This window comes from Mus pahari, chromosome 1 (genome assembly GCF_900095145.1).
Source record: "Mus pahari chromosome 1, PAHARI_EIJ_v1.1, whole genome shotgun sequence".
Lineage (NCBI taxonomy): Eukaryota > Metazoa > Chordata > Mammalia > Rodentia > Muridae > Mus > Mus pahari.
This window is the reverse complement of record NC_034590.1, coordinates 94,140,658-94,164,146: the sequence shown is the minus strand read 5'-3', so window position 1 is coordinate 94,164,146 and position 23,489 is coordinate 94,140,658. Positions and strand designations below refer to the sequence as shown.

At 42.0% G+C, this 23,489-nt stretch overlaps 1 long non-coding RNA gene across 1 annotated transcript in view; it reads left to right on the top strand.

The window, feature by feature from the left end:
* LOC110316671 overlaps window positions 1-13,987 on the top strand; it is an 81,666-nt gene extending 67,679 nt beyond the window's left edge. The window contains exons 3-5 of the long non-coding RNA XR_002380283.1: window positions 11,193-11,264; window positions 12,402-12,656; window positions 13,860-13,987. This is a non-coding gene — a long non-coding RNA (uncharacterized LOC110316671). The remainder of the gene's footprint in view (window positions 1-11,192; window positions 11,265-12,401; window positions 12,657-13,859) is intronic.
* The last annotated feature ends 9,502 nt before the right edge of the window (window positions 13,988-23,489 follow it).

Sequence of the window (23,489 nt, the reverse complement as noted above, 5' to 3'; positions counted from 1 at the left end):
AAGCTTGCCATCATCAAAAAGGGTCTTGCATACACATGCCTTGTCCAACATTTTTTTTTTTTTTTTTTTTTTTTTATCCTTAGGCTCTGTTCTGTGAAAGGAAAACTGATTTAAGCTGTGAGATTGTGAAATACAACTTGCTCGGATGCTCCAGGGGAGCTCAATAAAGAGACCGCTGGCAGCTGATTAGGTCAGAAATGCAGGCACATCAAGCTGGCCTGTTGACAAGGTAGCAGAAAGGCAAGAGCCCCCTTTGCCTATTAGTCTGCAGTAGTGGGCTCATTGTCTGAACACCTAATGAGGCAAAGGACTCCAAAAGAGTGGGAGGAAGGACAGCATCTCCCTCTCAGCCCATAACAAAACTCACTGTTGCATAAAACACCATTTAACTTTCGAATGGGAGGAAAAGTTGTTGTTAAACAGCAGCAGGACCCAGAGGGGTAGACCGTCTACCCAGGCTCCCTTCAAGGTCTCCCATAATATTAGAGAAAGGAGCAAGCCGATCCCAGAGGGAAATGATAATCCTCTTTGCCATGTCTAAAGTAATAAGGACAGTGAAAATGATAATAATAATAATAATAATAATAATAATAATAATAAATAACAATACTACCACTACTACTACTGTTGCTGCTGCTGCTGCTGCTGCTGCTGCTGCTGCTGCTGCTGCTACTACTGCTACTACTACTACTACTACTACTACTAAAGTGAGCTTAGCTAATGATTTTCTGGACTGTTTGGCAACAGGTGTTTGAACTTGAGCACACGAACAAGCGTTTCCCAGTCTCTAAGACTGCATACTGGGGATGCAGCAAAGCCCTGGGTGTAGAATATGTCTGGACACAGTGCTGTGGGTCTGTTTTGTGTTACAGACCAGGTGACTAATGTTACTGGTAAGTGCTGCAGCTGACATTTAAGCTGCACCCATTTTATGAGGTACTTTCAGCTCTGCCCGGATATTGGAAATATCTGCAGATGTATTTAGGAATATGTATATATGCATGCTTGTATGTAATGACATTAAGAAAAAGAGGCCACGAATTTGAAAGAAAGGAGGTGGGTGGTAGTACGTGGGAGGGGAGAGAAGGGAACTGGAAAATGGTATATTTACATTATAATTAAATTTTCAAAAAGGAAAACAATATTAAAAAAATAAAATTGATGGTGAAGAGATTGCCACCCAGTTAATCAGAGTATCATGGAGTGGCTACTGGGAATGATATGTTTTAAAAATTATGTATTTTTATTTATTATTTGTGTGATGTGATGTGTGTGGGCATGCACATGCATGTGCCATGGTGTACTCCATACAAGGTATATGGAGGTCAGAGGAAAATTTTGTGAGTTGTTCTTTCCTTCCGTCTTTACATGAGTTCTAGGAACTAATTGTTGACCGTTAGGCATGAACATCAAGCAGCTTTATCCAGTGGACCTTATCATCAGCCCAATGGCTACTTTTTACATTTATCTGTCTGTCTGTCCATCTGTCTATCTGTTAAATCATGAATGCTGTTCTCCCTCCCAGTTCCCCCCCCTCACAAAGTCCCTCTCCCAACCCCTCAGAGGAGAATGTGGGGACCTTCTGTGTATCCCCCAACCCTGGCGCATCAAGTCTCTTCAGGGTTAGGCATAACCTCTCTTGTGGCCAGACAAGGCAACCCTATATGTCAGAGCCTCAGTTGACCCATGCGTGACCCTTGGTTAGTGGTTCCATCTCTGAGAGCTTCCAAGGGACCAGGATAGTTGACTCTGTTGGTCTTCAAATGAGTTTCCGAATGAGGTCCTCAAACTTTCGTGTGCACAAATTATTGGAAATGTTGATACATTGCAGATCCCGATTAAATAGTCTAGAGTTGAACCTGATATGCTATATTTCTAGAATGTATTCAGATAGTGCTCTTGCTACTGTCTAGCAGTCTTTTTCAAACTTCGGTGTGTTAGACTCACAGGATGCGGATAGACTAGACACACAGGCTTGTTAAGATAAAGTCAGACATTGGCTTCTCTATTGATACCAAGGTCCCGGGTGCTATTTAATGCATTGATTCTCAAACCTGGCTGTTCATTAGAACCATCTGGAAACAGTGGACCATTCCAAATCCCTCCTGCTTCCAGTAGATGTTAAAATTCAGCAAAGGCTTTGAATTAGTGGCATCAGCAATTTCTACAAACTTGCTCAGTAATAAGGATAGCAGTTTCCTTGGCCAAACTGGAGACTTTGTAAATTTTAATCAAGGAGATAGTAACTAGGGAATCAATATGTTTTTACAGACACCTCAGGTTATTTTTTAAGCAAGTAAAATTTCAAAGTAAACATACTCACATTGATTATGGAACAAAATGATCCCAGGACTTTTGATTTGGTCCAGGATTATGGGCATCTCTCTAGCTACTCCATGGAAACTTGGATGCCATGTCAAAGTAAGGCTTTGATCATGTCTGGTTTTGATGAGAACTGCTGGTGATCTCAAGATTCCTAGGTTCTGTTTCTTTCATTTACAATAGGAAGCTTGTTTGCTGATGAATGCTTCCAAGAAGCCCAAATGTTCCAGGGAACACCCCTGAAAACATCACTAGAAAGAAATGAAACCTCTAGAGTGGGATCTGGCAGGATGCTGCTAGGTCACTGAATCATTACCATTAAGGAGAAGGCATGCCCCTTCTAGTCTCACTTTGCTTTTTGGTTCATTATAAAAGCAATGTGCTCTATGGAATCCTTGGACTGGGACCTCCACAATAGTGAGTCCAAATGAACTTTTTTCTCTTTATAAGTCAATTGCCTCAAGCATTTTGTTATAGTAATCCAAACCTGATTAACACATTTAAGTCTAATGACTTTTCTATAAATCTGTTATAGGAAGGTCTGTGTAACTCACATTGCTTGTCTCTCTAGAAATAATTATACCTTTTTTCAGTAGCAACAGTTTGAGGAACTTTCTCTCTGCTGACTTTCTGAGCCAGATTCAGAAATTAGCACATAAACTAGAATCGAGCCAATAAATGCATCAAAGATGCTTTGAAGGTGGCCATGCTCATAGCCTTGTTGCTCAAATAGAATGGAAAACAGAAGAGGTAAAACAACACAAAACAAAACAAAAACCCAAAGGGTGCCTGCTTCTGGGACACAGGCAGATTTCCATTATCCGAAGATGATAGCATGTAAGCAGGGACTGCTGAGCATACTCCACTCTGAGGGAGAGCCTCCATCATTGAGCCTGACACTGCCAGGTTCCATGCAATATGAAAACTAAAAGACAGAGGTAAATTTTATCACACCACTGAGCTCCTAGATCCAGCTATGCCTGAAGGTGCCCCACTCTGTTCTAAATTATGTGAACCAGTTTAGGTTTTATTCGACTGAGTTTGTAGATTTAAATGTTCTTTCCCTTAAAATTAAATGTGGCTCTACTGATGCTGTTAGCATTTTTTAGATGGCACAGACAATTCCCATGAGGACGTGGAACTTGATCTAACTCTAAAATTGAAAACGTGGAAACCAGAAGTGAGCAAGAATATACTTTGGAGTGTTTCCCATTCTGCCATAAGTACTAGATGACTGACCCAAATGTGCCTTGCCAGGCTATTGTCTTCTATAGTGAGAAGAGACATTTCCCTAGCCTAGGGACAGCATCTGAGTTCAGTGTGCTCCCCAAGATGCACCTCTTCACCTCACATCAGCAGCCAGCCACTGCATAATCAGTTAGCACTATGAGTCTGGGATAGTTTTAAAAGATTCATGATAATTTTTAACATAATAAAACCAGCATATGACACCTCATTAGTTATTAATAAGAACAAAAATGCTTATCCTCACTAGAGCAATCTTCTCAGCCAGGGGTTGTTCTGTTCCTGAAGATATCAGCAATACCCAGAGCTGTGTGCTGCTGGCCTCTCATACAGGATCAGGACTGCTGAAGATGCTGCTAAAACCCATCCCATGCACAAGCACCACTACCCACAGGGGTATGAGCTCCCAGTTCTTACAAAGCCAAGGCTGACTTCCTGTGTTTTCCTGAAGTGGTCACAGGTGAAAGGCTAAGGAAAACTTGTTTAACTGAACTTGTTAAACTGAACGTTTAACTGAAGCAGACACAGGTAAAAGGACACATGAAGTATTCTTCCATAATGACATGCATATATTGGTATGCCTTACATTGTATAGTTGAGAACCATTTGTTGGGACTCCACAGAGAGATACACACCAAAAAACTTCTAGTGGTGTGCTGCAGTTTCTTGCCACTTCCTTGAACTCAGGCAGATTGGCAGAGTGATATCAGCTGAGACAAACTCACAGTGAGTTTTGCTAAGTCAGACTCACATGCTGAGGCAAGACTTGTGGTGAGGCAAGACCCTTGGAGGACACATGATGTTTGGAGGGCTATAAATAGGGCTCTAGAGACAGTGGACAGTGATGGAGCCTGAGCTTGGCTTGCTTATAGCACTACCCGTGCAAAGCCTGTTGGTCTCATGTCTTCAGTGATCTTTGATTAGCTGAGAGAGGCACAGCTGAGAACTTTTCCTTGTGTTGGCTCTGGTCCTTCCTGCTGACTGGTGCCAAGGCTGAGGCCTGGCTGTCTCTGTCAGGTAGTGCTACAGCTGCTGATTCCTGTTTGCTCTCCCAACTCTACCAGTCGTGACTGCTAGAGTATCCAGGAAGTGTTTGCAAGTGGACCAAGCTGCTGCTGTTAACCTGTGAACTGAACTGCTGATTTCTAGACAGCACAGATGAGAGGTACACCAAAGAACCTTTCTAAACAGGTCCATTCCCCACATAGCCTTTGTTTTCTACTATTTCTGGTGGGTGCTGGCCTAAAAGGGAGGTTAAAGCATTTAAAAACCACCATTAAAAGTAGGTGTTGAAAAAATTAAAGTTACACCCCCATTGAACCCCATACATTAATAGTGAGAGACTTCAACACCCCATTTTCACCGAAGAATAGGTCATCAAGAAAGAATCTAAACAGAGAGATAATGAAACTAATAGGGGTTATGTGTCAAATGGACCTAATGGATATCTACAGAACCTTTCACCAAAACGCAAAAAGATATAACTTCTTCTCAGCACCTCATGGAACCTTCTCAGAAACTGACCATACACTTGGTCACAAAGCAACTCTTAAGTCTTAATGGAAAAATCATTATTTCTTGTGCACTTGGCAGCAAGAAGATAACTGGAAGAGGAATTCAAGACTAGTCAGAAACACACTCCCTAGGCAGGGTGTGAGGTGAGGGTCTGTTACACCTGTGTTCAAACACAGCAAGGGGGTGGTGTGACCCAGATACAGGGTGCTCAATACTGGAATGAAGGGGATATCAAAAGTACAAATGGGATCCTGTTCTTCCTACTCGCTGCTACTCCAACTGATATGATTTACATTTAGAATAAACGCACGGGCCCGATTTATGGAGGCCTGCATTTTCAGCCACTTCTCTTAGCCTCCAGCTTGCTTCTGTCACTGGTCCTACTCTACCTCCGCTGTACATCACCCTTCAGCCTCATCTCAGCATCTTTGAACATATATTTTCTTGAATACTTGAACAGGAACCATCTCATCTTTCAGTGCCCCCTCCCTCAGACCTATGCACTGTCCTTCCTACCATGTTTTACTCATCCTCTTCGTTAACAGGAAACTCCATAAGAAAGACTTGAGTACTTTACCTATGTGTTCCTAGTACCGGACACTCAGTAGACACTAAGTGTTTGATAGGATGGATGAATACATGTAGCAAGAACTGCTATATGCTTGAGATATTTCCATTTGCAAGCAGCAACTTAACCTGCCACAGTGTCACTTATGCTGCTGGAAGATACAAACCCTGGACCTGAAATAAAGGCAAAGATGTTGCTCACCAAATGGCAGCTCAGAGCATCAGCATCTTTCCTGGGTCTTTGGTCATGACTCCACAGGGTGATGCAGAGAGGCCAGAGTGACACTGACACAGGCAGATGAGTCACTGCAGGAGAGGGATCCTGGGCTTATCATCACAAGAGGCACCTTATTCACCTCCTGGTTCAGAGGAAAACTATCCCTCAGGCTCTCTTGGGGTATCTGACACTGATCAGTTCTCCATGTCTCTAGTTCTCTGACCTCAAAGGAGAAACCACCAATTAAATTGAATTCTGGCATCATGAGAAGCCATCACAAAGTCAGGAAGATTTCACTTATAAGTTGAATGCCACATCTAAGACGGTCTGTAGTCCCAGTACTTCTGACCAACCATGCTCACCTTCATTAGTTCAGATAATTTGTTCTAGGAATTGCTTTGTTCACTGTTGCCAAGTCATAAAGAAGACATAGTGCAATTTATCACATAAAGTTTAGTTTTAAACAGTCAATGGAAAAGATAGAAAACACAAGATACATATGGGGTAGAAGAGTTTGCACATCCCTCAACACCAACCTCGAAGGCCCTGAATCACTTTGTTTAGATGTTTTAATGGACAGTTCACTATACGGGAATGGTTGGAGAAATCACTGTTTGCTAATGATTTTTAAAAAATCTTAAGTATACATTATTTGTACAAAATGACAGACTTCATAACAAGTATATCATATATTTTGATCATATTTACCCACTATTTTTTCATGCCCACCCCTTGCTCTTTTCCCCTGAAGTGGTCCCCTTTCATTGCATATTACTTTTTTCAGTGTAGATTTTGCATATAGAGAAAATATGTGATATTGTCTTTTCAAGTCTAGCCCATTGCATTAAACATAATTATCTTAAGTTACATTCATATACTTACAAATGACATAGTTTCTTTCTTTTTTATTAGATAATTTCTTTATTTACATTTCAAATGTTATCCCCGTTCCTGGCCCACCCACTCCCCGAAAACTCCCATCCCATTCCCCCTCCCACTGCTCACCAACCCACCCATTCCTGCTTCCCTGCCCTGGCATTCCCCTACACTGGGGCATCGAGCCTTCACAGGACCAAGGGCCTCTCCTCCCATTGATGTCTGACAAGGCAATCCTCTGTTACATATGTGGCTAGAGCCATGGGTCCCTCCATGTGTACTCTTTGGTTGGTGGTTTAGTCCCTGGTAGCTCTGGGGGTATTGGTTAGTTCATATTGTTGTTTCTCCTATGGGGCTACAAGCACCTTCACCTCCTTTGGTCCTTTCTCTAACTCCTCCATTGGGGACTTTGTGCTCAGTTCAATGGTTGGCTAAGAGCAGCCACCTCTGTATTTGTCAGGCACTGGCAGAGCCTCTCAAGAGACAGCTATATCAGGCTCCTGTCAGTAAGCACTTGTTGGCATCCACAATAGTGTCTGGGTTTGGTAACTGTATATGGGATGAATCCCCAGGTGGGACAGTCTCTGGATGGTTTTTCCTTCAGTCTCTGCTCCACACTTTTTCTCTGAATTACTTCCCATGGGTATTTTGTTCCCCCTTCTAAGAAAGACCGATGTATCCATACTTTGGTCTTCCTTCTTCTTGAACTTCATTTGGTCTGTGAATTGTATCTACTAAGAATAACATCATATTGATGACCAACTCAGTCTCTACTAGAAACAAGGCGGGAATATTCAGCCCTCTTTCCACTTGTTGTTTGCTCTGGCAACCAGCCTCCATCCTGAATCTACAGGTGCCCACCACAATAACCATTGTTACCACAGTTTCAGGCTTGGTAGACTAAATGATGTTCTTGTTACTCAGGGAATCCTTAATGTTATAGAAGCTCTATGTCAAGGAGAAAAAAAAAACAAATACATGATAAATCTTTAAATCATCACACATGATTTCTGTTTCTCAGTTTGTGAGTAAATTTGTCCTACACACTGGAGGAATATGCAATTTCTGTCCCTAGACAGTGTACAACAAAATCAGCCAGGCTGTGCCCTCAAGCAATGCAGACATGGAGGCAACTGATGAAATCCCTAGGGGAGTTTAGCAGATGTCTATTTGCAAGGTCTAGCACCTTCTGTTCTGAAGTATTTTAACAGACCTGGGCCAGTTGTAGTAAATGCAGATACTGATTGTGTTTCCAAAATAATTCACACACACCCCGTAGAGTCCTCACGGCAGGGGTGGATGTTTGAAGCAGTAACCAACCATGACAGGCAGGCATGGGCAGCTTTGCAAAGGCCAGCAAACAAGTTGGGGTAGAGATCTTAGGAAATATATGAGTCACAGAAAATACAATATATATCTATATCTATCTATATCTATCTATCTATCCATCTATCTATATGTGTGTGTGTGTGTGTGTGTGTGTGTGTGTGTGTGTGTGTGTGTGTGTAGACACTTGATTCAATGGAGCAGGCAGTCACCAATCTGAAATTCTGTAGGGAACAGAACAGCATGTGTGTGGTGACATGTCTGTGTCTCTAGCACTTACTGCAATTCCAAAACATGGCACCTCCTCACCAAATATTTGTGGAATTAAGAGCTGGGTACTGTGATTGGAGACTACCCTCTCCAATCACAGGCCTTTGAATTTTCCTAGAAACAGGCACATAGCATTTGAGGGTTGGAGAATCTTAGAAAGCCTAATAGCTTTGCCATATCTCAAAGTAAAAAGTATATTAACATTCTGTTTTTATCATATTTGTCTAAGAATCAAGGAAACCACTAAATTTAGTCTTGAATCACCCTGAATGGGTAGAAATATGCAGCAAAAGTAAATCGAGTGGTCAGTCAGGGACCAAGCTGAACAGCAGAATAGAGAAAGCATTCTCAGGTTTTATCCATAAGATTGGCAGCTGCTGTGGTTTTTTTTTTTTTTTTTTTTTTTTAAGTTTGGTTATTAAAGTGATGGGAGCCAAGTGTGATGGTACAGGGCAGTGAGTCAGACTGGAGTAGGAGGTCACTGAGCTGGACCTTGATAAAAAGAACTTAGGGCCCTAGGCGGAGACCAGACCGTCTGCACTGCACTGCATCTGGCAGCTATACAGAACCTGGAACTCATTAGCAGGTAACTGTGAGCCATGACAAAGCACTACTCAGTCAGAGGCTTTCTGGTAGGTGATAGACCCTCTCCATACTAGTCAAGCATCCACACAGGTGTGCTTCAGCCCTAGAGAAGCTACCAGCTCTAGAGAAGTCAGCCAGCTTCAAATGCAGGTCAGGACTGTGGGCCCTTCACAGCAGTAGACTGTGACTGAAATCTGAGCACTCTACAGACTGGGAGCTGAGACAGGGATTGCTTTGGGTTTAAGGCCAGTCTGGGCTGTATACCAAGACCCTATATCAATGAATGAATGAATGAATGAATGAACCAGTCAAGCAATCAATCAACAAAGGGGCTGGAAACAAGAAGTCATTGAAACTCACCCTATAGAACGGAAGTGATGACAAGGCTGAAGAAACCCCCATATCCATGTACCACTGCAAAGAATGTAAGCTGGAGCTACCTGTTAAAGGATAAAGGGCTCCTGAGCTCCTTCCTGCCTTTGCAGCCTGCCCTTGAGACAGACCTGCTCATATGCTTCAGTGCTGTTTAATTTAGTGAAATATCAAAAGCAACCTGTCTATCAATATGGGAAACCCTACATAAAGCTGAATGGGTGTTGTATAGCCACGGGGGGCTGCTTTTAAATGAAAATGTAGCTACAGGAATGATTGAGAATGATGGTACCAGGCTCAGAAATATGGTGATTCTATTTATTTTCATATGTGTGAAAAATTATTTCCCAAGATGGCTGTAATGGTTAACTTAGGGCATGAGAAGGAGAGCTCAGGAGTTGGGCTGGGGATACGAGCATACTTTAGCTTTTTATGGAAAGTACCTAGTTTTACAGAAGATACTCTGTGATCTGGCAGCTATTCAGATACAAAATACATCCGGGTTCCCGAGTTTGAATCCTTGCTTTGTCTTTCACTGTGTGGCCCTGGACACTTTGCTTAGCTTCTCTGTGTCTCACTTTTCTCACCTATAGGCAGCAATAATAACAATGATGATTATAGCAATGATTAAAACAATGACAGTGATGTTAATAATAATAGTAATAGCATCTCATAGAGCACTGCATATATTCAGAGTTAACTGGGTACAGTGCTTGGAACCATGCTATTAGTAGTATATTTCATATTATTAACTTATTGCATACATATATCATATATGTCTGTTATATATACATAATATGTAGTATATACAGTATGTATATGTTATATATACTATATAGCCTATATATCATACTATATATGTTATACATAATATATTAATTAATATATATTTATTTATAATACAAGTCAGGAATGAGATGGACTATGAAGGGTGTGATGGTTTGTCTATGCTGGGCCCAGGGAGTGACACTGTTAGAGGGTGTAGCCCTGTTGGAGTAGGTGTGGCCTTGTTGAAGTAGGTGTGGCCTTGTTGAAGTGGGTGTGGCCTTGTTGGAGTAGGTGTAGCCCTGTTGGAGTAGGTGTGGCCTTGTTGGAGTAGGTGTGTCACTGTGAGTGTGGGCTTTAAGACCCTAGTCCTAGCTGCCTGGAAGCCAGTCTTCTGCTAGCAGAAGTCAGATAAAGATGTAGAATTCTCAGTGCCTCCTGCACCATGCCTGCCTGAATGCTGCCATGTTCCTGCCTTGATGATAACAGACTGAACCTCTGAACCTGTAAACCAGCCCCAATTAAATGTTGTCCTTATAAGAGTTGCCTTGGTCATGGTGTCTGTTCACAGCGGTAAACCCTAACTAAGACAAATGGAAAGAGAAGAAAGGCTTTGTGGCTCTTTCTGGGGAGGAGACAAGCTCTGACCTGTAGAGTACATGTACAGAACAGAGTTGTCCTATGTTGTCTTGAAGTATTCTTCTCTTCCTCCCACACAGGGGTGAAGCAAGGCTGGTAAATTTCTTTAACAATATCCAGTTATCCTGTGGCATTGAGGATCTCTGAGTGGGAGAAATACTCATCTTATTCTCTTTTATTTAACAGAATCTAAATTTAACAAGCCTATTAAGGCACAGGTTTCAACAGGAGACATTGAACTGATTTCAATATTTAATAAATTCTACTCCCCAAGAAGGGCTTTTAAATGCCAGAGAAGCGTGTGGACAATAGTAAACTTATCTCTTTTATGCCAAGGTCTTGTGGGTGTGTTAGATGGGGGAACCCCCTTTATCTACCATTAAAAAGAAGGAAATAATTATGTCACCTTTTAAAGTGACATTTGTCCTTCCTGGTTCTCTCGAAAATGATTTTGAACTTCTGGATTCAGTTTTTCCCCCTTTTCTTCCAACAGGAGCTAAACTCCTCCAGTTTCCGAGAATCTCGACACAGTCAAAGGTGTCTAGTTTCCTCCCAGGCTTCTCAGGTGAGTCGCCTGGACTTTATGCACTTGGTCTACTGAGCTACCAGACAATGTAAGACTTGCTTTTGCTGTCTCTGTGGTTGTGGTTCTAGTTAAATCCTTGCTGCATGGCCGTGGAAGGAAAAATTTCCCATGAAAATCAATTCTGTAAACGAGCAGCTTTCTATTGCTGTGTGTACAGGGGGGTGAGCCAGGGTTTGCCTTATCCAACCCCGGTTCCCCTGAACTCATTATTTCCCTGCTCCCTGAGTGCTGTGATTACAGGTGTGTTCCACAGTGCCCGCTTGTGCATCTTTCTTCTATATAGACTGAGGTCCATATGGCACAGGCTGTACCACATTTCCCTGGACTCTGCAAGAAGGAAGTCTGACTACTGAGAAGTAGAGGGTGGCACAGGGCAAACCCATTCTATTCTGAAAAGGTTTTTTCTAGTATGCAGACCCAACTATGTAGACTGTAAATAAAAATGACAGGAGGTAGCTGGGTGTGATGGCAAGTGTCTGTATGTAAGCAGTTGGGAGGTCAAGGCATGAAGATATAGAGTTCAAAACCCACCTGGGATATGTTAGAGATATTTTGTGCAAAAAACAAGTTAATGTATATGTGACTGACCTAAAGGAGCTGGCTGTATCCACAGAGGATGGCATCTCCCAGTGGTTCTTCATCAACATCCAAGGCAGGCCTGTTCTTTGGAAACTGTGTGTCTTGGGTATCTGCTTTATTTGCCCCCTCACCTCTCTCCTCTGATTTCCTTTGTCTAAGAGTCACTGACCTGAGTGGCTTATGGGTTGAATGGGTGTTTGATATATTTGGGATGTTTAACCATCCCAAACATACAGCCAGATAAGAGAACAAAACATCTCCTGAAAGTCTTCATGCTTGGTGCCAGCTCAAGGGTAATTGCCATAATAGCATCCCTTTAATACCTTAGAGACCCTTCTCTCCCAAAAGGGGCCTCAGCCCAGGGCCTGATGGGAGACACCAGCATGAATCAGCTAAGTCCCAAGGGAAGGGGGTGAACTAGAAACATATGCATCATTGATGCTTTCTTCCCTCATGGCCATGAGCTGCTCAGAAAAGAGCCAGGGGAGGTCCCTCTATCATCTTGACTGACAGCCTCATGCCCCCCGTTGTTCCCAGGAAAATCATGCTTTGGTTGATCATGGTATTTTCTTGGAGCACTAGCTCCGGCATAAATACACAGTCGGAAAACGATGCCATCCAGGAAGATATACAATATGTTCCTGGCAAGAGACACTAGGCATATCTCTTCCACTGCCTGCTGCCCTTCCCAGCACCCAGCTGCACCATGAAGGACCCACAGCTTGGAAATTGAAGCAATGAAGGAACTGAGCCTCTGTAATTGTCTGCTTCCCCTGGGTCAGAGGCAGACAAGTAAGTACCAGTCTGAGACCTTGTGTAGCTTGTAACTGGCATCTATCATGACAGTTGACTGACCTAAGAGAACAGAAAGAAGTCTCCCCCAAGACAGAAAACATTACAGAAGTGTGCCCCAGCTTCATCCTATACTCAGTGCCTCCGCATCCCTCTTAAAAATACAGATTCACAATAAATAAGAAATACAGTGGCTTCTGAGAACAAAGGAAAGCAGCATACACTCAAACACACACACACACACACACACACACACACACATGCACACACACATGTGAATAGTCATTGAGCTCTAGAAATGTAGATCAGAAGCAGATCATTCACAAGGACCTGGGTTTGATTCCTACAACTGTAAAGAACCAGTTCAATAATTAACTAACTGTAGAAACTACCCTATCAAATATAAGTACAGTTTTATATCTTACCATTTTATACATGGTAAAACATTTTGAGATGACAGGTGTGCCCAGTGACAGTGATTTTCTAAGACATAGTAATTGTCTCGAGGGGGTCCACATCTTCAAGCCTGAAGCCTGTGGCAGTGCAGTGTGACAGGGACAACAGGATTATCCTGCTGCAGCTGACTTGCAACACAGAGATATAGAGTCCAGGTAGTCACAGGGTCCCTGTAGGAGGGAGGAGGATCTCAGGGACAGAATTAAGAATGGAACGAGGTAAAGGGATGGAGCCTTCAGCCCCAGTGGGAAAAGTGCAGGCTCTCCAGAGAAGAAAATTGGGACCCTCTATAGAAGAATGTTAACTGAAGTTTCTGGGAGTTGAGCAAAGCCAGGAGAGGACTATCCTTAGGACCCAGTATGGTATGACTGTGCCAACTCACTTTAAGACTTCTGATTTCTAGAAATGTCTAATGTGCCTGCCTGTTTTAAGTTTCTTAGCCTGGTTGTTTTGTAACAGTATTGCCCTGCATCTAAAGCTATCCATGCTTCTCAGTTTGCCTCCTAGAAGCTTCTCATATATCAGTGGACCTTAATAGACTCCAAGACTTTAGCACAACTGACTCCATGTTAGAGACACCACTGTGACTCTAAAACCCAGCAGGTAGGCCCCAACACCAGTCAAAATAAAGACCCAATCCATCAAAGACCTATTACATAGTTCCAGGATCCTGGAAAGTCCCTAAATGCACTAACCTTGTTTTTGGCTTCGGAAATTTCAATTCTCAGTGACTGTTCTTGCTAACAGATATGTGTCAACCAGGATGTGGCTTTTTTTACATAAGAAGCAAAGAACTTGGGGCTACACAGTTTGGGCAAGTTCCCCACATAGCCTGCTGGCCATTGCGTCATCAAATAAAGATATTCTATTGGTTTTAAGAGTCTGTGTATTCTTGAAGGAGTTACATGTTCCCAACAAACATTTCTTTTGATACATAGATGTTTGTGTGTGTGTGTGTGTGTGTGTTTGTGTGTGTGTGTGTATGTGTGTGTGTGTGTGTGTGTGTGTGTGTGTGTGTGAGAGAGAGAGAGAGAGAGAGACAAAGACAGAGAGACACACACAGAGAGAAACAAGGGCAGAGAAAGAAATACATAAGATGCAAGTACATATTCATAACAAAAGAGAGGGAACACAAAGCATTATGTGAATATCTCATATAAAAAGCAATTGCATCATGTGTATATAGGTGTGCATTTGCTTTGCTTTACACAATGCTGCCCTCTGTTCCTCTTTCTGCATCTTGTTTCTAATCTCCCCACAGCCTATATTGGAAACTATCCCATATCCGTGCACACAGATAAGCTTTATTCTTCACATTTTTTTAATATAAAATATGGAAGGAAATCAGAAGTCTCAAATCAGATTTGAGGCTCGGCCTGTTTTGCTGCTTCAGCCTGTGAGGGACACTTGCTTCCCTCTGAGCATTCTTGCCAGTGCTCAGAAGGAACCCATATATAATTCAGCAAGTGGTGCTGGAAAGCGGGGATGCTGGGTTGATTCTGGTATTGTGTATGTGTCTCTATGGCCTCTCTCATATCTAGTTTTTCTTTCTGTCAAAAAGTAAAAATAAAAAAGAAGGCCCGAGTGCCATACGTGCCTGGATATGGGTGGTGGGTCTGCTCATCGCAGTACTCTTGAAGCTCAGGCTATGTCAGACATCACAAAGAAAGCTCCTCATGTCTGCTAGGAAACCCCAAGGTTACCCTCGCACTACTAAGAAAACCCCATCTGCTCATAGTCATCACTTGGGGAAAGGTGAAGGCATACTCATCCCAGTTAGCCTGGGTCAGAGGGTAGGAAGCCACTCCCTGCAGATTTGTATGGTGCATTTTGGTGGGGTCACATAGAGAGCTTTTAGTTCTCCAGGTACCGATTCATGAGAAATGCACCCAACCAAGGAAATGCAACTGAGCCTCAGCATTGAGGGACTTTATGAAAGTCACTCATAGGCCTGGGATACCAACATGGCAGGCCTCAGCTAAATAGTCTCCAGATATCATGCCAAAAATAGTGTGGCAGTACTCTAGTGTGGTCCAAGGCCCTAGCATACACAAGGATGATTCACTGTCGGTTACATTGTTGGCATAAACTGTCTGACATGGTAAAATATTCCACATATGCAAAGACATGCCTACTGAGGGAGATACTCCAAAGGTTATAGAACATGTCCCAGGAGGAGGGCATGAGTCACAGCCATCCTGTGGGACATTTAGAATGTGTAGGTTTGTTCAACTGAGGTCTGATGAGTCACCATTTCTGCAGTTCCCAGTAAAAAGGAAAGCCTTTCTCTCTCTACCAGCCTTCTTCTATGCTGACCCCCCTCTACCCCACTAATTAGTGGCTGCCACCACATGCTTAAAGACATACACAGTGATCTTTGAGATTTCCTGTCTACTGTCTTACAGAAGATGAAACCAAGTTCCAAGAGATTGAATGAGTCACTTATTGTCATGACAGGCCTCTGATCACTGGGTCAGGCTATGAGGCCCTTTCCTGTTGGCCACAGGTACAAAAATAGGCACCACAGAAAGCATTTTGTGTGGCCTTTTTAAAAATGGCCAGCAAAATTGTGAAGTTTCCTGTGCTTTTCAAGTCTCACCTCCACCAGAAACATTTTGTAGATTTCTGAATTTATTTAAATTTCCCTTGTAGCACAACCACAGGGCACGGGAACTGAGGAAATCAGGAAGAATTAGGACCTTCATTCACAAGAATATAGGGATGCAAGCAGGACCTCCCCTTTAGTGTGAAGAGCCAGTGACCCACAGAATGGGTACATTTCTTTCTGTCAGCCATCAAGGACACTCAAGCCAGACAGCCTCTGCTCTGTCTGTGATTGGTGATACCTGGAGGTTCAGAGAGACAAGCGCTGCTGAGCCAAAAGGGCATGGCATTTGATCAGTCTTGGAAATATGATGTTAAATGTTAAATATTTAAATTTCTTGGACCCTGTGCCAAATCCTGAATCACTAAATCTTTGAAACTGCCCCCATGGTGCAGTTTACTGCTTCTTTGAATACATAAGGAAACTATAATAATAATTATTTCAAATTCATAATTGCTGTTTTTACAGTCTATATTATAGGCGGTTTGAACACTGGAATAATTTTTCTGAATTGTTCATCATGACATTTCCAACGTTCAAAACAGTGTCCTGTATTTAGCGGTCTTTCAGTAAATACTCAGGGAAGAAATGAATGAATGAATGTGGTATGACAAGAGATGTGTTCACTGTAAGATGGGTTACTCACACAGAGAGAGGTCTGGCCACTTAGAAATGATGTGCTGTTTTGTCTGAACAGACATTGAGCAAGGAGACTCAGAAACCATCTGGCCTGAGGTTGAGTTTCAGTTGTGTGACATACATGATTGTAACCTTCAGGACACAGGTTAAGCATGCCCTATCCTAGGTTCTTGGGACTAGAAGTATTGACTTTGATCTTCTTTTTAGTTTTTTTAAGTATTTACAGTTTTAGCATTTGATATCTAGTGAAAACATTTTCCCAGTTAGAACATATTTTTGTTTGTTTCATAGTTGCCATATACACATAGCCTGAAGGAAATGCAATATTAGACTTTTTTTTTCTTTATTACACCTGCATTTTAGCTGAAATCCATCTGGAAATCAGGACTAAATTTTCTACTCTTGGCACCATGCCAGCGTTCCAATGTATTGCATTAGGGATCATTTGGATTTCAGAGTGTTGAATGAGAGGTGCTCAAACTGCGTTGATTATTTTGTCTGCGCCTCTATTTGCTCATCTATAAAAATGAAGATAAAGAATCAGTGGATCTCAAGGGGGAGGGGTTCTTAAACAGAGCTGAGGAGTGGGAAAGTGAGTGTAAATGATACAACTATGTCTCTGAAGGTGGCTGCAGTAAGGGTTCCATTCCACGTGCTCTGTGGCATCATGGACTTGACCCTCTTTCCCGAAGGACTGGTACGTGCTCCTTTGCTTCATCTGGGCTTGCCCTGTCAGGTATTTCGTTCACTAGATCACAGTTGAGGAAAGCTGGATAAGCCAGTCTTCAAAGATCTTCTGCCGCCACCGTCACCTCTTAGAGTACTGCATTTTGGGCACCAACTTCCATGCCCAGCGGAGAAGAATCACTGCGATGTGGTTTTGCATTGTGTACAGCAAGCAGATGATGACTGTCATCAAGGAGACTGTTCCCAGAAGTGTGAAGGGCAGTAGGGAAACGACTGTTGGAGTTTTGAGAAAAAGGAAACGTGTGCTAGACAGAGCAACACCTGGTCTCACTTTACCTAAGGTGGGGCATGGAAAATCAGACTGAATAACTCTCGAATTGTTAACATTTCAAGAATATTGAATTTATTAATTGGATTTTCCCTATATTAATATATGGAATGGAGGAAAGCATAAAGAGGGAAATCTGTAAATATTCAAGCAGAATTTGTATTTGATTTTTTTTTTTTCAGATGTCAAACACGAACTTGAGGTTTAGGAAAGGTATTTTATTTCTAGTCTCTCTTTCAAGTAAAAAAGGCTCTTGAAGTAAATAAAACCCTGAGAGAAAATAGTCAAACCTCAGGGAATGCCATTAAAATATGGCCTCAGGTTTAAGATCAAGGAAAAGGCACGAATACAGTATTGTTTATTAAGGCCCCAGAAGAACCTAAAGAACTACCCTCCAGCCCCCCTCATCTAGACAAAGGCGTCCTATGTACTAAATCTAGCCAACTACCCAGAAAAGAGGTCACAGGCCTTACAGGAGAACCTACAGTTGTCACCTTCCTAAAACAATATAATTTCTAAATGTGTTCCTAATATTTATCCTTATCCATGCAGGTAAGTGTAGCTCTCACCACTAGTCAGAGCTTACTCTGGGATCAGACGGAGACTCCTACAGAGATCCACAATTGGTTAAAAGGCAGAGAGCATGGGACCATGCACTGCCAAATCCTAGCTGGCACATTTGAATTGCAATCCCCCTACCAAAAGCTCAGGGGGCATCATAGAACAGGGAGCAGAAAGAGTGTAAGAAGCAGAGGATTAGAATATCAACTACTACCTGGTGTCTTCTACACATGACAAAAACCCTCAATAATATTGTGTCCTCTACAAGACCTGCGTAATGAAATCAGCAGTTGTCAAGCCGACATAGCGGAGGGGTTTTCCACAAGGTCCTACTTATAGATGAGGAGTTATGAGCAATCAATGGCTGAAATGACAGAGAAAACCTCTTTTCTCCAAGGATATGCCTCTTGGTAGGTCACCTTACTCTATGTGGTCAGCACTAAACATGTGAACAGATGAGCAACACTAAATGCACTCAGTAGGTTGTTTACATGTACATATTTATATACACAAATGTGAATAGGTAATAATAATTGAAGAAGTCATGCATTTGAGAAGGTGGGTAAATGTGACACACAATGAGTTGGATGTGGGAGAGGAAGGGATGGAAATGATATAGTATTCATGTATGTATGAAATTCTCAAAAAATGTTAGGTTAAGAAAAAGAGTGATATTAACTTGAACTATACAAATTCAAACGTCTTGTCTTTTATATTTTTATTGCCTTTTATGCTTATGTGTGTGATGGGTGTGGTGTGTTCAAATGTATGCTAAAGGTGCACAAGCATACACACACATGCACGTTCATATTATTTTGGGGGTCAGGATCTTCAGACAAACCCTTACTTAGCAAACATAGCTAGTCCTGCTGTCCGTCTTGTTCCCAGGACTCCCTGTCCCCACCTTCTGAGGCTGCAATTACAGACTGTTTATTACCCAAAGGCATTTTTCTGTGAGTTCTCCAATCTGAACTTCTTCTGCCCTCTTTGTATTGGAAGTACCTTGACTACTGAGCAGCCTTCTTCCAAGCCTGAGACACTTTTAAATGAAAAACAAAAAATAAACAACAACAACAACAACAACAACAACAAATTGCGATCTATCATATTCTAAGAATGAGAAGCTTAAAGAGCTTTTCAGCTGTGAAGAGGCCATTTCTAATGGAGAGGAGGAAAGGATTGCATAAAAGTCAAAATCCACAGCTCAGGTAGCAGTTAGAGCTACTGAGAAAAAGTCCAGGGAACACCAGTGGGCTTTGATCCATCCATGTCCTCTGGCCTGCAGAGCAGAGAGAATTGAGAACATGTGTGTGAGATTTCAGCATCCTGTCTGGGCCAGGGTTGACTGAACTCTAGGGCACCTGCCCCTTGCCTTGCTGTTTATGTCTTGAGTGGAGGATGGCTCCAAGGGACAAAAACAGGCCATTTCTAAGGAATCGCACCCAAGTTCCCTCATAAAATCTGAGGCTGAGGCCACAGGGAGGTGGGAACATTGCTGTTCTTGAGGTGTGTGAAAGCTTATAGCTGCATGCTAGCCCTTTGCTGAGTCTTGCTTCCAGTGACTTGCTTCTTACCTGCCTTTTGACAATGAGATACCAAAAGAAGAAAAACAAACAAACAAACAAACAAGGCAATGCACATGCCTAACCATGGGGCTGCTGGATGAAATCATCTGCAGGACACTAAAATCATGGAAGAGAGGAACTTTCAATACCATCCCATGTATGATGTTGGTGATGCATCTTTAAATTTTTTAAAATAGTTTTTCTTCATTTTATGTTTTATTTATAAGTGCTTGCTAACAAGGCTTTCTTTTTTAATTATGCATATTTATGAAGCACAGAATGAGAATTTAATGTATGTTTTTTAATGTGTAATAGTCAAATCAGGGTACATAGCATTTTTGATTCCTTAAACACACAACAGGCTTTTAAATAAGAGAGAAGTATAATATAAGCATGTATGTGCCCCCCTCCTTCTCTCTCTCTCTCTCTCTCTCTCTCTCTCTCTCTCTCTCTCTCTCTCTCTCTGTGTGTGTGTGTGGTATGAAATATTTAGAAACGAGATATTGTAACAGAGTTACAACTGGCAAAAGAAATCTCTAAATACACAGATTATCTGTGCGGGGATATCACCAGGGATGATTGTGAACCTCTAGCTTATCCGTGCTTCTAAATAAATGCACACTCGTGATTTGGGGGTGTACTTCTACTGTTGTTTTGTTTTGTACGAGAATTTATATATACAAAAACCTCACATTCACTCTAAACATCTTATTGGACTATGTAATATCATGGCATAGTTCTTTTCTGGTGAACTGTCAAGGGCTCAAGTATACAGATCTCTACTCACCAAGCCTCAGATCTAGCCTTGATTGTTTCTGGTCATCAGTGTGTTGTGAGAAGGAGCTGAGTAGCCTCTCAGTGTAATCTTACAAGGACATTGGTCTCCACCTTGATCCCTTGGTACACTTTAACTTTAATTTTTTTTTTTCAAATCCTATTTTAAATGTCGGTTCTTAAATACTTTAGCCTTCCTTGTAGCCCACTACCCACCAGAGGTAGCGGGAAAGAAAGGATATGGGGGAAGTGTACCAGCAAGGCAAGCTCTGTTTCCGTCACTCCATGGAGTCCTATTTATACCCTCCAAACATCACATGTCCACCATGTGCCTTGGCTCACTATAGGTCTTGCCTCTGTATGTGCATCTAATCAGCCTGAGTCTGAGTCCATGGAAGTGGTAACAAACTGCAGCACACCACCATATGTTTTTAGTGCATTTCTCTCTATGGTGTCCCAACAGAAGCAGCTCAACTATGCAACATAAGATCATTAGCAAAGAATCTTTCATCTGTGTCCTTTCACGTGCTTGCTTTAGCAGAACATCCTCTCTCCTGTGTCTGCTTCAGCGAAACCTTCCTTCACGAGTCTGCCTTAGCCTTCACAGCTGTGTCCACTTCATGGAAATGTTCCTTTATGTGTTTGCCACAGCAAAACACCATCCAGCTGACTTTCCAAAGGACCCTTAAGTTTAAACTTCAGGGCACTGACCTTGGTACTTAGTCAGTGTGCTGTGAAAATTCCAAACAACCATTAGAATGTCCAGCATGCAGAAGAACATAGTGTGCTATACCTCGAGAGGGTATCCAACACCAGGTGCTTGTGTGGGAGCCAGGCCACCATAAGTTGTAGTCTTCCCTGTGCTCCAACCAATATCACCAGAAGCAGAGTAGTTGCATCTAGTCACAGAGGATGGGAAAGAAGTTGTGCTAAGCAGCTGTGTCTTGGTATTATTTATTACCCAGTCATAAGCAATATTGTGATTGTCATGGTTTTAAAGCAGTTTCCATGGAGTTTCCCTTTCCATTGCCTTGGTTAGACCCACACTCAAGTCAGTCCATGGATTGGTTTGCTCTTGTCAGTCACCCTTACTGGCAGCCAAGCTGTTCTGCAGATGGTCTGCTACACCAGCAGCTCCAGCATGAATCAGGCTCCAGATTGGCAAAGATGACACAGATACCTGTCAGCATTGTGATGAAGTTTAACAAGGATGAATGCAAGGCCCTGGATTCCTATTTAAAAGCTAGATGCCCAAGGACATGTGGCTTAAAGAAAATGCAAGGCTTAAAAACTCAGCCTCTTTGCTTTCTTACATTAAGCTTATAAGCACAGGGAGAGTGATGTGGCTGCCAGGGAATCTGCTGGCTGGCAACACCATTAATGAATAGAAGTGAAGTACCTCAAATGAAGACAGTCCATGCACTTACTCTGTGGGCATCAGAAGACTCTTGAACAGTTACACTGACAAACTGAGGATAGGTGCCAGAGTCCATCACTGTAGGAAACCCTGATGCTCTAAAGTGCCACATGACTCTCCATGAGTCTGGGGGACATCTTCCAACACAGAGAGTGACTGTTTGAAACTTGAGAATACCAAGCTCTGTGCACACTGTTGTCTCTTGTGCACCCATGCTGATGATGAAAATTAACCCATAAACTAAACATAATAAAGGATTCCCAACAGCTTACCATAGACATGCGTAGCTTCAGCAAGAAGCTCTGCACTATCTCCTCTCTCTTTTATTAAATAATAGAGATGTGCCTTCTTATTTAAAGAAAGTGCTTTATGGCTCCCCTCTGGCATACTTAACTCTTGTACTCTGGGACCATTAGTAAGTACAATCAGGGTTAGTAGAATATAAGCACACCATTATGCAAATTAATCTGAAGATGGAGGTGTATGTTGAATGACTAAGTAGGAGTGGGTATAAAGAGTGTGAATACACTGGGCAAAGAGTGTGAATACACTGGACAAAGCTAGGATCCATAACTTGGTCAGAATGGAGCAGGAGGCTACATGATGTCACCACACCCCACAGAGCAGTATACAATTAACGTATCCATTTCTTATTTCTGGTAATGTCCATTTAATATTTCCAAACTATTTCTCAGCTAACTGAGAAATAGTTGGAAATGAAAGGCTAGGTAAGAGGCAATGACTTTACTTTGAAGGAATGCATACCTAGGCGCATAAATGAAGGAGGGAGTTTGGTTTTAAAATGTGTAAATATCCATCCTGTATTTTGTTTTTGTCCTCTGATTTAACAAATTATTACTAAATAGATACTGAATTCCCAGCACTACTTAAGGTACTGGAGAGAGATGAGTCCCTTCCCATCTCCTGGATCCTATGTTTATAAGACCAAGTAGATGAACAAGGCCAATCGGGAGAATGGTGTGCTGTGAAGGAAATTGATAAGGATGCTAGTGCAGGAAAGGTCTGGAGGATCAAAAATCTTCCATCTCGTTTTTCAAAGCAGTTCTCTCCAAGGTAACAGTATCTGAAATGGGACTTAAAGAGAAAAAAAGTTGTCAAAAGAACCGTAGTGTCCTGGGCAGTAGTAGGAGCAGAAGATAAAAAGTTATCCAAGAATGAATGGGTAAAATGCTGTATATGTATATGTGTGCCTATATGTATATATATGTACATGATGTATATGTGTATGTCTATATGTATCCATATTCATATCTATATAAACTATATCTTTATATAATCTATATCTATATAATCTCTGTTCATAATTGATATCTATATAATCTATATCTATTATATATATATTTGGATGGATGACACTGGGCTACACAGAAAGTTTGGACTGAGTCTCACCTGTAAATGGATCTGTCCACAGCTAAAGAGTTATTCACTGTCCTAAAGCACCTTCCCCTATCTTTCTTTGGGTCTTCTGTCAGGTTAGAAGTTTGACAAGATTATTGTACAAAGAGGATATGACATCAGCAACTGAAGGCATAGCCACAGTGTTTCCCTCAAAAATCCATGCTATCCTTCAGGGAAGCTGGCTTGGAGGGTTTAAGTAAGTACAATGTCATAGCTTGAGTGTCCTAGGAAGCTTTTCTAATGGGTCTGGAGGCAGATATGGATGGTTAATCAGCTCAGCAAAGAACAAATACTTCTCATTTATGTCGGTAGGCAGTGATGCAACCTGCTTTTCTCGTCACAGGAAAAGTCCAAGGGAAGTCTGGGCATTGCTCCTGGTGGT